At 42.3% G+C, this 14,859-nt stretch overlaps 1 protein-coding gene across 2 annotated transcripts in view; it reads left to right on the forward strand.

Annotated features, from left to right (window-relative positions):
* Positions 1-241: 241 nt before the first annotated feature.
* The window catches only part of pik3cb (phosphatidylinositol-4,5-bisphosphate 3-kinase, catalytic subunit beta), a 53,597-nt gene continuing 38,979 nt past the window's right edge, over positions 242-14,859 (forward strand). For both annotated transcript variants that reach the window (XM_061072727.1, XM_061072726.1), the window contains exons 1-2: positions 242-362; positions 11,730-11,809. The gene's annotated coding sequence lies outside the window, so the exon portion shown is untranslated. The remainder of the gene's footprint in view (positions 363-11,729; positions 11,810-14,859) is intronic.

Below are 14,859 nucleotides of genomic sequence, written 5' to 3' on the forward strand. Positions count from 1 at the left end.
GACTTGCCGGTGCTGGCGGAGGGAGAATCCAGCGGAGGAGCAGCGGCTACAGTAGCAACGGTGTCATCGGCGGCGGCGGAGGAGGCGGAGGAGGAGGACATAGGAGGAGGAGGCTCAGCTCCTGAAACAAACAGGAAGCAGCACCGCTCCTCTCCACCTGTGAGCTGTGTCCTCAGCACACACACCGAGGCAGAGCCCAGCTGAGGCTCCTCACACACACACACACACACACACACACACACACACACACACACACACACACACACACACGGGCACACACCAGGAGACCTGTGACTGTAACTTCCAGCTGCCTCTTCTCCTGGCGCCTCCTTCACCGACCTCCCACCGGAGAGAGACTCAAGGTAAGTCCGCAGTCTTTCCACCTTTCACCTGGCCGGTCCCGCACCGAACTGCGTTTAAAAAAGCTTCTTATTTAATGTCTCGTCCCTCGGGATGGCCATAAAACACGCGGAACCTTTCTCCTGAGAAAACATCTTAAAAACTTCAGTGAATCCAAAGCATCCGCGTGTCATTCAACCAGTAAAGTAGTTCCCCAGCCAGCCTCGATAACGATAAGAAGAAACATGGCTGGATTGTTTTACAGTTTATTGCGTTTAAGCAAAAACAAAGGTTTTCTTTTTGGGGGGCGACAGGGACCGCAGTTTATACATTTTAATGGCAATTTTTCTGAACATTAAGTATCTGTCCTCGGTTCAAACGTAACCTGAACACATCATGAGGTTCTGTAGCTGTGTTAAAGATTCAGTGTTTGTTGGATTCAGCCACAAAGCGAGACAACAACAAAGTCATTTGTTTTCTCAACAGAATGTAGCATTCCTCTCTGATTACAGCTCAGCCCCGTTGGGTTTTTTTCTTACATTTTCTTATTCTGACAACAGGGAGAGAGCTGATTTAACCCTTTTAACTTGCACTTAGTTGTAGTTTTGATTACACAACACTGCAAGATTTTGTATTTTTACGTTGAATGTCTGGTAAAAAGTTGACAGCACGTATTCTCTCTTTTTGGCATAGAGATCCTCTTGATCCCTGGTTCCCACTGGTACACACACACAACACACACTCAAACACACACAAGCTGTGTCTCTTTTATTGTTGAGAAATAGACAGACAACGGTGCCAGAGAAAAAAAGAGGATGTGAGACTTTGGAGGTGATTCATGTTCTCAGCTGTTCTGTCCGAATCATAACCCTTAGGTTTTATTTCCAGCAGAAATGTCAGAGGTGACGGAGGCTCAGTGGAGTGGAGCTGTTTTGTTGTGTGCTCTCCCTGATGCAGTGGGACCCAACTATATATTGATGAAATCTTTATAAATGAACAACTAATCCTAATTTGTTTGGGCACAATATATGTCATGCTTAATGTAAATGTGCTAAGTGAGCTTGAAACCATACATACCTGTATGCTGCAGCTTTGACTACAGGTGTGTATCAGCATAGATTTACAAAAAATAGAAATTCCTTCTGGCATTTCAACTATGAGCAGACTCTCAGTTTTATGCGTAGAACATTTAATCACAGTATCAGATTACATAAACAGCAGCATTACAGAGGATTTCATCCTATCGCCCAGTCCTATCCTATAGCCTTGGGCACATGTTCCAAATGGTCAAAGGAGTATTTTTTGTCATGTGAGATTCAAGCTGACATTTCTTTTTTCTCTTAAACATTAGATACTTGTTCAGTTTTTTCGAATTTCCCAGCGGTTTGTCATTAAAAGAATCACAATGACGTGCAGACACATTTCTACTGTGCTTCCCCTCACAGTTAATGATTACTTGAATCTTTGCAGTGAATCTTAGAGCCACGCATTACTCATGTTACAGAGCCACATGTTGCAAATGAGAATAATCATTTATCAAGAGAAGAAACCAATATTTGCTACTATTTTAGTTTTGCATGGTGTCACCAACGGTCCTGGAAGCCCTGTGCTGGGTGGGTTGTGCTGTCAGCCCTCCTCTGAGGTAACGTTAGAAAACACTGATAAGGCGAACTGACGTCACTCCGCAGACATCCGCCAACAATACAGCTATTTATTCCAAGCCAGATTTGGTCCAAAAGCCCTGGTGTCTACTGAGAAGCTGAGCACAAATGAAAGCAAGTTCTGACTAAGTGCTCCCCCTAAAACAAAAGGGGACAAAAAGGTTTTGCAACGTCGATGACGTCCATGTTCTACATCACAAACCTGTTTGGTGATGTCATTTCCTGCGAGAGGCTTTTTAGAAGTGGTTTAGGACTCAGTTACCTGACTGTTGTAGGATGTTTGAGGCTGAGGGGGGGCGCAGAGAAAGGTGGACGTCTTCAGCTGGAGTAAAGTGTTGCGTGGTGAAACTCTGAGGTTAGGATAAGAGCAAGGAGCCATGTGGCTAACACAGCCAGCTTTACTTTACACGCTGGCAGCATGTTTGGTGTCACATATGAAAAGAATAACACAATTTATTGGTTTAGCATTTTGCAGTGTGCTCAATCATATCAAGTCTTAGAGTAAAACATATCAAAACATCAAGGTGTAACTGCATATTGCAGTGTGGTTAAACCAAACATACAGCACCGTCATTAAGTATTTGGACAGTGATATTTTTTCATTGTTTTGGCCTTGTCCCACCATTTTGGAGTTCAAATCACAAGGAGGAGAACATGCTGACTTTCAACACAGAGAGCGTTTCCATCCATACTGGGTGAAGAGTGTGGGAAAAGCTCTTAGACACGGCTACATTTTGATGAACAGCAATATTACGACATTATTTCCATGATGTTTATTTGCATGAGTTGCTAATTGAATATTCCATTCATATCCCCCGTTTGCAAGTTAACGATTAAAGTCTGATTATGTCATGTCAACATTCTGTCCTACTACTTAATTCTGAAACTCGGAAACTCATTAATACTTTACATCTCTTAATTTGATGTTAATCCTTTTGTGATAACTTTGTTGAGTGAGCATTGAAATTGTAGAGAACTTTGAAAAACTACTGGGACAAGTGATTCCACTCTCACACCTTTTAGATCCATCTCTGTAAAGACGGCACTGCACGTGTAAAGATTTGAAGCAAAGTAAATGTGCAAAAAGATGGATAAAAAAACCAAGATGAGATTCATTTTGAGGCTTCAAAATGGACAATAATTATTAGCAGTGTGTTATTGTTTGCCTGACATGAATGTTCTCGCCTCAGAGCTTCTGTCTCACTGATTTCCTGCTGTGCTTGTATACTGAGATTGATCAACTGAAGCACGAGATACAAAAAGCTGTGTTTTTCTAATGCTTTCTTCAGAACAACACATTCATATAAAATGCAAACATATTCTTTTCAAGAGAGCCCCTCTCCGACCAAGATTTGTATTGTATGAGTACATGTTTGGACTGAAATACCTGGAGTGTGCTGCTACTGTCACCATCCCAGTTATCTTCCTCCTCTCACTCTCTCACCCCCCTCTAGCTCGCTCCACTCTCACTCATTCACGCCTCTGCACCGCTCCTCATTATAGCGAAAGGCTTGTGTAACATCCTCTCAAATTGTCTTTTTCTTTCTTTTTCATTTGTGTGTAAGTACAAGCTCTTTCACAATGTCTGCTAGCTTGCACAAACACTCTCATCTTTTCCAAGCCCCACAGTCTCATCCTCTATGGCTGACCAAGCAAAATGGTGTGTTCAGTATTCCCTTTAACTAAGTGCAAATTGCACCTTACTACGTTTTATAACACCAACATAAAATGCAATTTGCTATGGCAAGAAATGTCTGTGCCTGTGGAAGCAGAGCAGCCTTTTGGAATTCTCCACTTTGCTGCTCAGCATGCCGTGACCTGCCAAGGAATGCAGGGAAGACACAGTGGGGGATACATGAGAGATGGATCTAAAATGACTTTAAAGAAGTCTACAAAAGAACATCATGAATTAAAAACCTCCCTAAATTCATTTACGGCACACAATTGGAGGCCGGAACACAATTAAATAAGTCAAATAAACCCAATACAGATAAGAAACCTATTTAATCATATTTACTCTAAAGTTTAAGTGCCGCAACAAACCTGGGGCTTGACAGCATCCATTAGCTCACCTTCCATTCACATGAGTGAATCTTCTTCTTGTACCTGCAAACACTCCCTCACCTTCTTAAGTCAGACAAATTGTGTAAACAGAACTGAGAGGTCCCACTGAAACACTATTGATCTGGTTAATGACCTCTTTGATGAAACATGTTAGTTACTGTGACTTTGCTGACAAAAAAGAGTAAATGTCCTTTTTTCTGTCCCTGTACTTGAATCGTCTTCCTGGGGGTTCTGCAGACCAACAGTGCATGAAAACACTGAAAATTAGTTTGTCATAGCCCTGCTGAGTCAAAAACTATAATAATGTGGGTGGATGGATCCCTGCACCTCACGTCTCACACTGTCTTGGGTCGAAATACTGAGCCCTGAAATGATCTTGATGGTTGTAACATAAGTCTTAGGGAATGGGTGAATGGCTTCTACTGTAAAGCAATCAGAGTGGTCTATTGGTCTATTGGACTATAAAAGCACAATTTAAACGCAGTCCATATTTACTATCCACTTTCCATTTTTGTGTTGGACACCCTCACCTCGAATGAAAATGAATAACAGCAGTATGTTTACCATAGCTGCACACATTATAACCTAAAGCCGTAGATGATCGTTTAAAATTGATGAAGCAGGCCAATTAGTTTCGTTCAGCAGACCCACCTGCTGCTCGCTGCAGCTCTCTGTCACCTCACCTGGCTGTTCAGGTGGCTTTGTGCAGCTTCCCTTTTACTCCCTGAGCTGCTCTGAATCCTTCTCTGTTTACTCAACATCTCATATCTTTGTCAATGAAATTTTCCGCAGATTTGTGATGCGCAGCCATCTTTTTGTCAGGGCAGAGCATTTGGTGAAGTCATGAACTGACTGCAACAGGATTTGGATCTTTCCTCAGCTACTGAATGCTTCTTCTGAGAGTGTCTGGCCTTTGTAATTATGTTTTATTCCAGGATGGAGTTGCACATTTTACAATGGTTTCATGTTTAGTGGAGCCATTTGCACTCGCTAGGGTCGATAAGCGATAACAATAATTATTGCTATGTAATTGTATTCAGTAGCACTATCACAAAAGTTCAGTACATATTGATATAATGCGTGTGTATTTTGTCATGGGCCTGAGTGAAGGAGGAGGATTGTATTGGATTTGGCTTGATAATAAGGGAATATTCATTTTTAGGTGAACTATCCCTTTCAAACGCCATCGCAGGCCAGTAAAGTTGGCAAAGTTCAGACTTTTCTGTGCAACCGCCTCTTGCAAATAAATAAACAAAGTTGTAATGACTCCTTCATTTAGATTAGTAAAATATCAAATAAAAAACAAACATTACATAAAACCAAAGCCTCTGTGGTACGTCACCTGTGGCTGCCATGGTGGTTCAGCGTCTCCTGGCTGGGACACCGCTTTGATTTGGTAACTGCGGCAGCCTCAGATACATAGATAGTGTTGGGTTATGCTACATACCCGTGAGGCTCCGGCCTCCACTCTGCAACCTGGGAAGACAAAACCTCAGCTTCATGTCTCTAAAGGCCGAATTATAGTCGTTTTTTACGCACGCACGCACACACGCACGCAGCTTCTACGGACTCGTTTTTGTCTATAGTTCCCCCACAGTTGCGCGTGTTGCAACGCAATTCACCGCCAGACCACTAGCTGGAGTAATGTTTTTTGTTGAAGTCGGCTCTTCTTCGTGTGTGGCACACGTTTATTGACATCGCCACAGCGGCTCCTCAGAGCCTTTTTCTGGCGGACAAATCCGCCGGTCAGTGACGGGTTATACTAGTCGACATGGTTTCGGATCTTTTCTGCCAAGTGCTCTTCTATTTTGGTCCATATTCGTTCTTCTAAATCTTCCGTGGTTTCCGCAGTTTCCGGGCATGAAACCGGAAATGCGACTCCGGACGGGATGTAGTAAGCAGACCAATCACAAGCCTTGCGGGCTGTGAGAGGCTCGCGTCACTTTGTCGTATAGTTAGAAAAATTGGCTGACGCACGCAAGCCGCAACACGCCCCCCGCAAGTACGCGAGGGGCGTGTTGCGTCTCTCGCGTGCGTGCGTGCGTAAAAAGCCGACTATAAATCGGCCTTAAAGGCCGGAGCATGCTTCTGCATTGTCAGGGGCCCGCAGGTACGCAGCTGTAACGCAGGACTCGTTCTCATTCATGGTTTTCCAACCGTTGCGCGTGTTGCCATGCAAGTCCCCGCCAGAACACTAGGCACAGTAATGTTTTTTGTCGAAGTCGGCTCTTCTTCCTGTGTTGCACGAAGAAGAGCGATTTATTTACATTGTCACGGCGGCTCCTCAGAGCCTTTTTCTGGCGGAAAAATCCGCCTGTTAGTGACGGGTTATACTAGTGGACATAGTGTCGGATCTCTTCTGCCAAGTGCTCTTCTATTTGGTCCATATTCGTTCTTCTAAATCTTCCGTGGTTTCCGGGCATGAACCGGAAATGCGACTCCGGAAATGATGTAGTCAGCAGACCAATCACAGCCCTTGCGGGCGGGTGACGCTTGCGGGGCTTTGCCGTCTAGTTAGACAAATTGGCCGACGCACGTAAGGACGTGAGAAGGGCCGTGAGGGGCCCGGAAGGGCTCCTGCGTCTCCGGGCCCGTGAAAACGCAGAAGCATGCGCCGGCCTTTAGGCAACACTTCCTCCAAGAACAGGTCCCTGTTTGCTACTACTGATGCCACACGGATATGTCATGTCACACATGTCTCTTTATTACTCTCTCTCCCCTCTGTTTGCCCTTGCTCATGTGTGCGACATATGACTGATCTCAGCCAGCCTAATCATTGCGACTGTCTGTGGTGTAATTACTGTGTGACAGTTTAGTCTCGTGGTTGTCCTGGCGCGTATCTGTGTGTTATGCGTGTTTGTCTTCTGAGTGATCAGTGCTATTCCCCGGTCTGAGATGGACCTTTGCTCAGTCAGGTAGCTGGAAGGTAACTGATTTACAGTGTCTGAGGGGAACTTTTGAGAATACACCCACACTCGCACTCCATCCACCCAACTAAGTGCAAACTCACACTAGTGGCTATAAATAGAGATAGAAACAAGTAGTGAAAGAGAGGGGGAACAAGATGAAGGAGGGTGAAAAGGTCATGCGTTGACACGTACACGACAAACACATACAGTGGTTGAAAGACTTGATATTCTTCATCCACCTCAAAATTTTACAATGTAATGACAGAAGGCACATCTGTTTTGGTGGGTTTCTCAAGCTCCTCTGTGATGGAGGGTCATAAACATCACACTGTGTTAATGAGCGGGTGTGTATTGTTTTTAGAAATGGACTGACAGCGCTCTTTTGTTTACGGTGAGGCACCGATGACGCATTGGTCCAATGTAATGGCCCTTCAGACCGCTCTTGGTTTGGGAGTGCGTGGAACGTGTGTTATGGTGCATTCTTCCCGCATTCCTTTTGCATGGTTTGAGGGCATTAACTAAATCGCCTTTACTGGATGGGATTTACCCCCCACCCCCTCTCCACACATTTTTCCAGTGCATAGGATAAGGTTTTAAGTTGATTTCTCACTTTTACTTTCCTAGGCAGCCTATTCTTTAAACTACTTATTTATGCCAAAATGGTATAAGAATGGTATCAGAACATAATTGAGAAGTTATTTATCACAGAGAAAGTGTTTCTCTGTTGTTTTCAGTGACAACTCCAGGGTTTAGTCATTACAGGCCCAGAAAGGAAACATTGTATTGTTAGTACAGGGAGTGCCCTACAGGAGATTTGGTTTATTATGCAACGCTGCAGGGCCTGAAAAACTACCTGTTTACAAAAGGAACTTTCACTGGACTGTGAGGCCTGAAGGTCAGAATGAACTTAAGGATATTGGTATTAAGATATTTGAGAACAGTAAGGAAATAAGAGTATGTTCTTCCCAGTGATTGACCCACATGACCCATGCAATAAAAACTAGTTTGTGTGTGTGTGTGTGTGTGTGTGTGTGTGTGTGTGTGTGTGTGTGTGTGTGTGTGTGTGTGTGTGTGTGTGTGTGTGTGTGTGTGTGTGTGTGTGTGTGTGTGTGTGTGTGTGTGTGTGTGTGTGTGTGTGTGTGTGTGTGTGTGTGTGTGTGAACTGGTGATGAAGCCCACAGTTTAAGGATTGTGCATTCCTCTCATTCTTGTAACAGAGGATGGGTGGAGGAGAGGAAGGGAGTGAGTGTGTAGAGACTGATATGAAAGTCGAAATATACAATTATAAGATTGTCAGCTATTTTAGGGGAGGATCTGAAGTTGAGAAAATCCCATAACCTGAGTTGTTATGTTTGTTTTTAGGTCTTTAGGTCTACTTACATACTTATAGTGAACTCTATTGACACAAACCTTCACTTTGGGTCAAGGACAAAGTGATTTATATTAAGTGGTCAAGGGTCACTGACCTTTCTGAACATGCTTTTTGCCATAATTTAAAACTTCTAAATAATAAAATCCCACCTTCATACCTGTTCATTCAGAGTCATTACTACATAATATCACATTAGTCGGGACAGACATGGATGTAAACTGCAACTTGACAAGTGGCAGAGTTGTATAACCAGTAACCACATGTGTTTGTGTGGCTAGTCCTTCAGAACAGAGCAGCGTGTATTTGCAGGTGCCTGGTCCCTTTTGTGTCGGAACAATAGAAACGCATAACTCTTGAAGCCAACGTCACTAACCACTACTGTGTGCATAATACTGGAAACTGTAATCCCTCAGAAATGACTTCAGTTCAGTGAATGGCTGAAGTTGCCTTAAATACAACTTATGGCAAAGTAACTAAATTCAATAAACTCACAAATGTGGTTTGAGTCACAAAATGATTCAAACAGTAGGAGTCATTAACGCCTCCGAACTGTCACTTAATGCCATGTCAGTAAATTATATTTCATTGTAGATTTACAGTTTCATAGTTTTTAAAGTTTTTAAAATGCGACTCAGTAAGATCTCTGTCGAGTTGTAGCTTTAACTTTTTACTACTATACTTTTTTTCATTTGTTAACCTACCATAGTTATGTCAAAATAATTGAGCAAAACAACCAAGAATCACACTCACAGCGCATAAACCGCCAAGGCCCAACAGTCCTCATAAATTCAATCAAGCTGCACCAAATAACACTCATATCAGTCCTCTGAACATGCAAATCTGTGAAAACTCACTTCTAATTTCTCAATGTTAAAGAAAGTTTAACAATTTTCAGATCAGCCCCTTTGTCCAGATGCACAAAACATGAAATGGGTTCTGTTTTTGCCCATAGGGTATCCTTTCCAAGTTTCAAGGAAATCTGCTTAGTAGTTTTTGCGTAATCCTGTTTACAGAATAACGACGGTGACAACTTTATTGGCCAAGGCAATACACTGATGATTTAAATTGGTGTTGGCTGGTCAATGCTGAAATGCTTCAAGTGTCACGTCTAAAGTCCTGTAGGAATGTTTTTGTATTATACATATTGAAGTCAGCAGTGTCCCCACCAACTTCAGAGGTTTTTGTCATATTGAATCAGAGCCTTTCTTTTCAGTGTTTCTTCTGAGATGCAGAAAAAAAAGTATTAATAGTGAAATTAAGTCTGAAAGAGAAGAATTCTTCGAAATGTGGAGAGTCCTGTTCTTGAATGGCACAAAAGCGATGTAGAGCAATAAGCCTGATTGTCAGGCTTCATAATCACAAGGAGATCTGTAAGATGTTACTGACTCTGTGGCCATGTTTTTTACGATCCGTGATTAAACAGATTATTTTCAGCATCGCCCCAAAAACAAACTGAAAAAGCTGTTGACGTTACTCTGGAGTTTTTTTTTCTTTCCAGAGAACTGAGGCAAAGCTAATTTTGGGGTTGGCCCTCGAGCAAAAACGTCATCACTTAACCACTCCATACTGAACCCTCTGTCTGTCTTCCTCTCTCAATTTCTCCTAAAATCACTGTTACACCCACACAAACACACTCTGGTGTGGATCATGGACGCATTACGCTAAATTCAGTCAGGGAGTTTAAACATTGACTGTCTCTGGCCTGTGAGTTTATCATTGTTATCAACAGCTCACTTCCTGGAGCGAGTGTGTGGAGACAACCATAACATATTTTTCTTTGGAAGCCCAGAGTCTCACCTGTTCCTATGAATGAATCCATGACCCTGCTGAAAATGTAATGTAACGTAATGATTGCTTCTGTGCTTTAAGCATCTCTGAGTCAAACCACAGTTGTTTTTCGTGAACCTCTGTGTGGCAATCCCTGGTAAACAAGATAGACAATCTTTACCACTGAGGGCAAAAACAGGAAGTGCACTGGCCTCAATCAGAGTTTGTGTGGTGTCATCAGTGTGCATGGTGGCACTGTGTGTTTTTGCCAACAGTATACTGTTTTTGTTTTTTTTTGAATAATGCAAAGTCCCCTTGTTGGGTTCCATAGTTTAGCTCTTTGAACTGTAGGCAGATGGTCATGGCAGGGAAGCTGCCTTGGGCAGTTGATCTGAACATACAGATATTATGCCCTTTGCTTCCTGTTTACTCTTGATGTTTCGAGCTAGCACACAGTGTTTATCTTTTATACACGTTCATTGACTCAGGCAGGCAGTCACACTTACACTATGTAATTAATGCCTGCTTTTGATTTTTTTGGGGGGGGCCTTCTTAACATTGAAGCTTGAATTTCATTGTAAAGACAATCATTTTGATTATCTTTCAGAAAATGTAAGTGATCCCCACAGGCAAATTAGTTATTTAGAATTGCATAACATACAAAAGGAATACAAATTCAAATGTGTGAAAGGCCTCTTTAAAGTTAGCATACAGCAGGTCCAGGGTCCAGTATTCTATGTTGCGGTCCACAAACTCAGTGTGGAGATAGATGGAGATGATACTGCAAGAAAGGCCGGCTCAGGCATCAGTTAGCATCTTAATCTATGTTCCAATCCAATACCACAACTTCAAAGTATATTATTTTCACCCAGATAAAAATAACAGTGACAAACATGGCAGATACACACATACAGTGAGCACAAAGTTCAGTCACTTAGTAAACAACTGTTTAAGACATTTGCCCCTCTATTAATGGTGTTGTACTCTACAGTCCAGTCTATGGAAAATCTTTATCAACAGTATCTGCATTGGTCAGATGACTAAAAATGGAAAGGATGAATCACACACTGAATTAATTGTTTGTTCACTCATAGTGTTGCTTGCTTTCTGCTCGTTTTTTTTGTGTTTCCAAAAGCGATTTACAGTTTATTCTTGTTCGGGCAAACTGCCTTGTCAGTGATTTCTAATATTGTCTCTGCTGTGACCTTGAGTGAAAGGGAAGCGATTAGGTATCATAGAAAGGAGAAGTAAGAAGTTAGGACAGTCGGAGGGGTCACAGGGGGCACTTGGAACGCTCTGTACTCTCTGTTGTCTTATCTCAGATGCCAGTGAAGCCAGGGCCCCTTTGAGTGTGTGTGTGAGGTTACGTCAGGTGACACAGTATTGCAGACAGAGGCTCACTTACAGGGCAAATCACATCTGGTGAATCAATTCACTTTTGCCACATTTGACATCTGTTTACTTTCTCCCAAACTTAATTTTGAACTTTCTTATCTACTATTTACATACAATATGAACACGCACACACTTATTCTAACAGCTCACACACATCTACTGCCTTGTGGTTTTACCTTCCTCCTCTCAACTGTCAGTTTGTTCTGTTCTTTTGTCCATCAGATGCAGTTTCCCAGAAGCAATCCACACACCGCCAGTGAGGAGCAGAGGCACAGGAAATAAGAGACTTTAGGAAAGAGCAGGTAAAACCTCTATGCTTCTGTCTGTGTGCATGCCTATGTGAGTACTTGTTTTTGTATCCTCATTAGGACATTGTCCAGGTGTAAGGTGTAAATTGTGCTTAGGTTAAGGTAAGAGTTGGTATGAATTGGTCATGGTTAAGGTTAGAGATGAGATATTAGTTTGGCCGTTCACAATGAATGGAAGTCAATGCAAAGTCCTAACAAGTATACTGTAGCTGTGCAAACGTGTGTGCGTGTCAACTGTTTTTGTGTTATGTGTGTATGTCTGTGTGAATTCTGGATTAAATTCTCGTCATAATTATCTTGGCATACTTTTACCTGTGCCGCCGCAGTGCATGTGTGTGTTGCTCTGTGATCGTGGGAGGAAAGGATCCCTGACTTCACTGGAATCTGAGTAGGCCTCGTCCTGACAGGCGGGGAATGTGTTGAAGTCAGCCAACATGCTTCATTATCACGTCAGAGCTCATTTGTTGGGTTTTCTTTTCGTGTCAATAGTACAACAGCTCTGTGTTGAATGGAAAAGCTGCTTCCTTATGTGTCACTTGTAGTTCTCTTGGTTCAAGTCCACACTTGTCCGTTGTGCACCCTGTGCCACCTTCAGCTAACTTTGGACTCTTAAGGCAAGAGTTATTGAGGAATTAATAGTATATATTTATCAGCTATATGCACTTATTAGCATGTCACTTCTGTTCATTGTTGTTATCTAATGATGTCCAATAGCAAAGCCTATAATGAAGTGGGCACTGAGTATCTGTACAGATGTCTTTTTCCCTCGCTGTGTGATCGCTGATCAGCAAACCCCTATATTTAGAACAGATTAGCCAAGAACTGAACTGTGGCACACTCAGTACTACTGACCCAATTTTTCGAAGTGCAGTAAATTACTCAACAGATTATTAACTGAAGAGTGGCTTGTTCGTTACAGTTTGTCTTTTTTTGCTCTGTCCTGAGTCCTAAACTGAAATAAGCCTGATTATCATTACATTTTTCTTTTCTTTTTTTAAATAAACTGAATACAATAAAAATACTGTTGGACAAAAAAGTTTAATCCTAAATTAATGTGGATGTTAGGAAATTGTTATGACAATTTTCCCTTAGTTTTTGGCAGTTATGAAGAAAATAATTAAATGATTAATTGATACTGGAAATAGTGGAGGTGTAATGATTTTCCAATCCATGGTTCGGTTCAGGTCTTAATTTTTATGACTCACAGCTCAGTTCATACCTTTTTTTGTGGTGTTGGCAGGGAATAATGAAAATACTCCCACACTGCTGGTTTTCATGTGCCCAATGGAATCTGCAATTTTATAGGTTTATTATACATCCTGAGGAAGTTAAATTTACCTAAGTATTACTGTAGGGGTTATCACTCATCAGTGTTGGACCAAAATTGTCACATGACACACTTGCAGTTGGAAGACAAATAGTCATAATGTGTAATTTTTACAAAATTATTTACAAAATGTACAACTTTCGTTAGGTATGTTCATATACCACCTCCCTTCCTGATACCTGGCCTTTAAGTATCGGCAGATATTGGGATCCCATCCCTTACCAGTGCACAAAAATGAACTTAAAAAATCTGGCCAATGGTAAACTACCAGAGAAAACGTCTTCTTTGCACCTCAAAAAACAGTTCTCACCAGTGGCAGTAGAGGTGCTTTGGAACAGCGAAGAAGAAGTGATTTGCATGAAAAGAAAATTGCAGTTTTCTCTGGATGAAGGGGTATCAGATATTGGTATTGTTAAATCTCTAGCTCACCTTTGGATCATATATAATGTGGTTCCGGTGGTAGAGCAGGTTGGCTTAAAGGGTTCCGGCTCTGCTCTGCTGCTCCTCTTCACCGTAATGGCATGTATGCCAGCTGCAAAAGCTGGAGGAGTAAACACTGTCTTAACTTCCTTCCTCCTCACACTTTCTAAATGTGGTAGAACGAGTGCAGCTTTGACATCTATCAGCATAATAACCATGTTTCCTTCCGTCAATCAGCGCCGGTGGCCAAAATAAATACCCACTAATAATCAGTGCGGATGCCTTTCACCTGTGTATACCCTCCTCCGCCCGCCACTCAAATGTGGAAAAATGGAAATGGAAAAATGATCCAATTACTCATGCTGCGTTCTGTCTCTATCATGATCTTCCCACAGTCACAGCCGTGTTGTTTTCATCATCGGCAAAGTCATCACATAGCTGCTTGTCATAGTCATAGGACAAATGAGTAATGTCTACTTTGTTTTCCTCCAGAAATGACCTCCTGATAGTTTCTTTCTTGCGTTAACTATCAACAACAAGCACTTTTCTGAAACCCTTTCACTCAAACAATCCTAGGAAGCCCTGCCCTTCAATTCTCAGGAGTATGTTTGCTTGGGTGGCATTATCCTTATGGCAGTGACCCTGCCACCCAAGGGATCACAGAGGTAGTGTATAATTAGACTAGCCAAGCTGGACAATAGCACATGCACTGTTAAAGCTGACTAATTATAGATGGAGGATAAAGAAAGGCAGTTTACATGCATGTATTATATTTCCTGCCTGCAAAAACAACAGATGTATTAGTCTGTCTGTATGTGTATTTGATTCTTATGCCTGACAACACTGGCTTGTGTCTTTGTGTGTGTGCTATATTAACAGGAAGGGATGTTGTGGCAAGGCAGTGTGCGTAGTCCAGACAGACAGACGGATAGATAGAGGGACATTATAACCGCAGCTAAGTGTTCCAAGCAACCAAGTCACCTCTATAGCGAGATTACAGCCGGAGCCAAGAAATAACTAATTTCGAGGCTTGTGCGAGTGTTAGTACGTGTCATTCGGTGCCAATGTGTGGCGCCTTTGTTTTTGGGGGAGATAAATGGTGGTGGGGCAAGATACTGGGAGGCAAAAGACAGAAAAATCAGCAGTGTGTGTGGGAGCTGCTCTGGCTATATTCACGACAGCTCTGTGTTATTGCTGTCTGTTTCATTCCAGTTTTGCAATACTATCAGTGGCTGCACTCCTCTGGATGCCGTGTGTCTGTTCTTGTCTGCCTGAGATTATCTATCTATCGAAATCT

Source organism: Limanda limanda, chromosome 6 (assembly GCF_963576545.1).
Source record: "Limanda limanda chromosome 6, fLimLim1.1, whole genome shotgun sequence".
NCBI lineage: Eukaryota > Metazoa > Chordata > Actinopteri > Pleuronectiformes > Pleuronectidae > Limanda > Limanda limanda.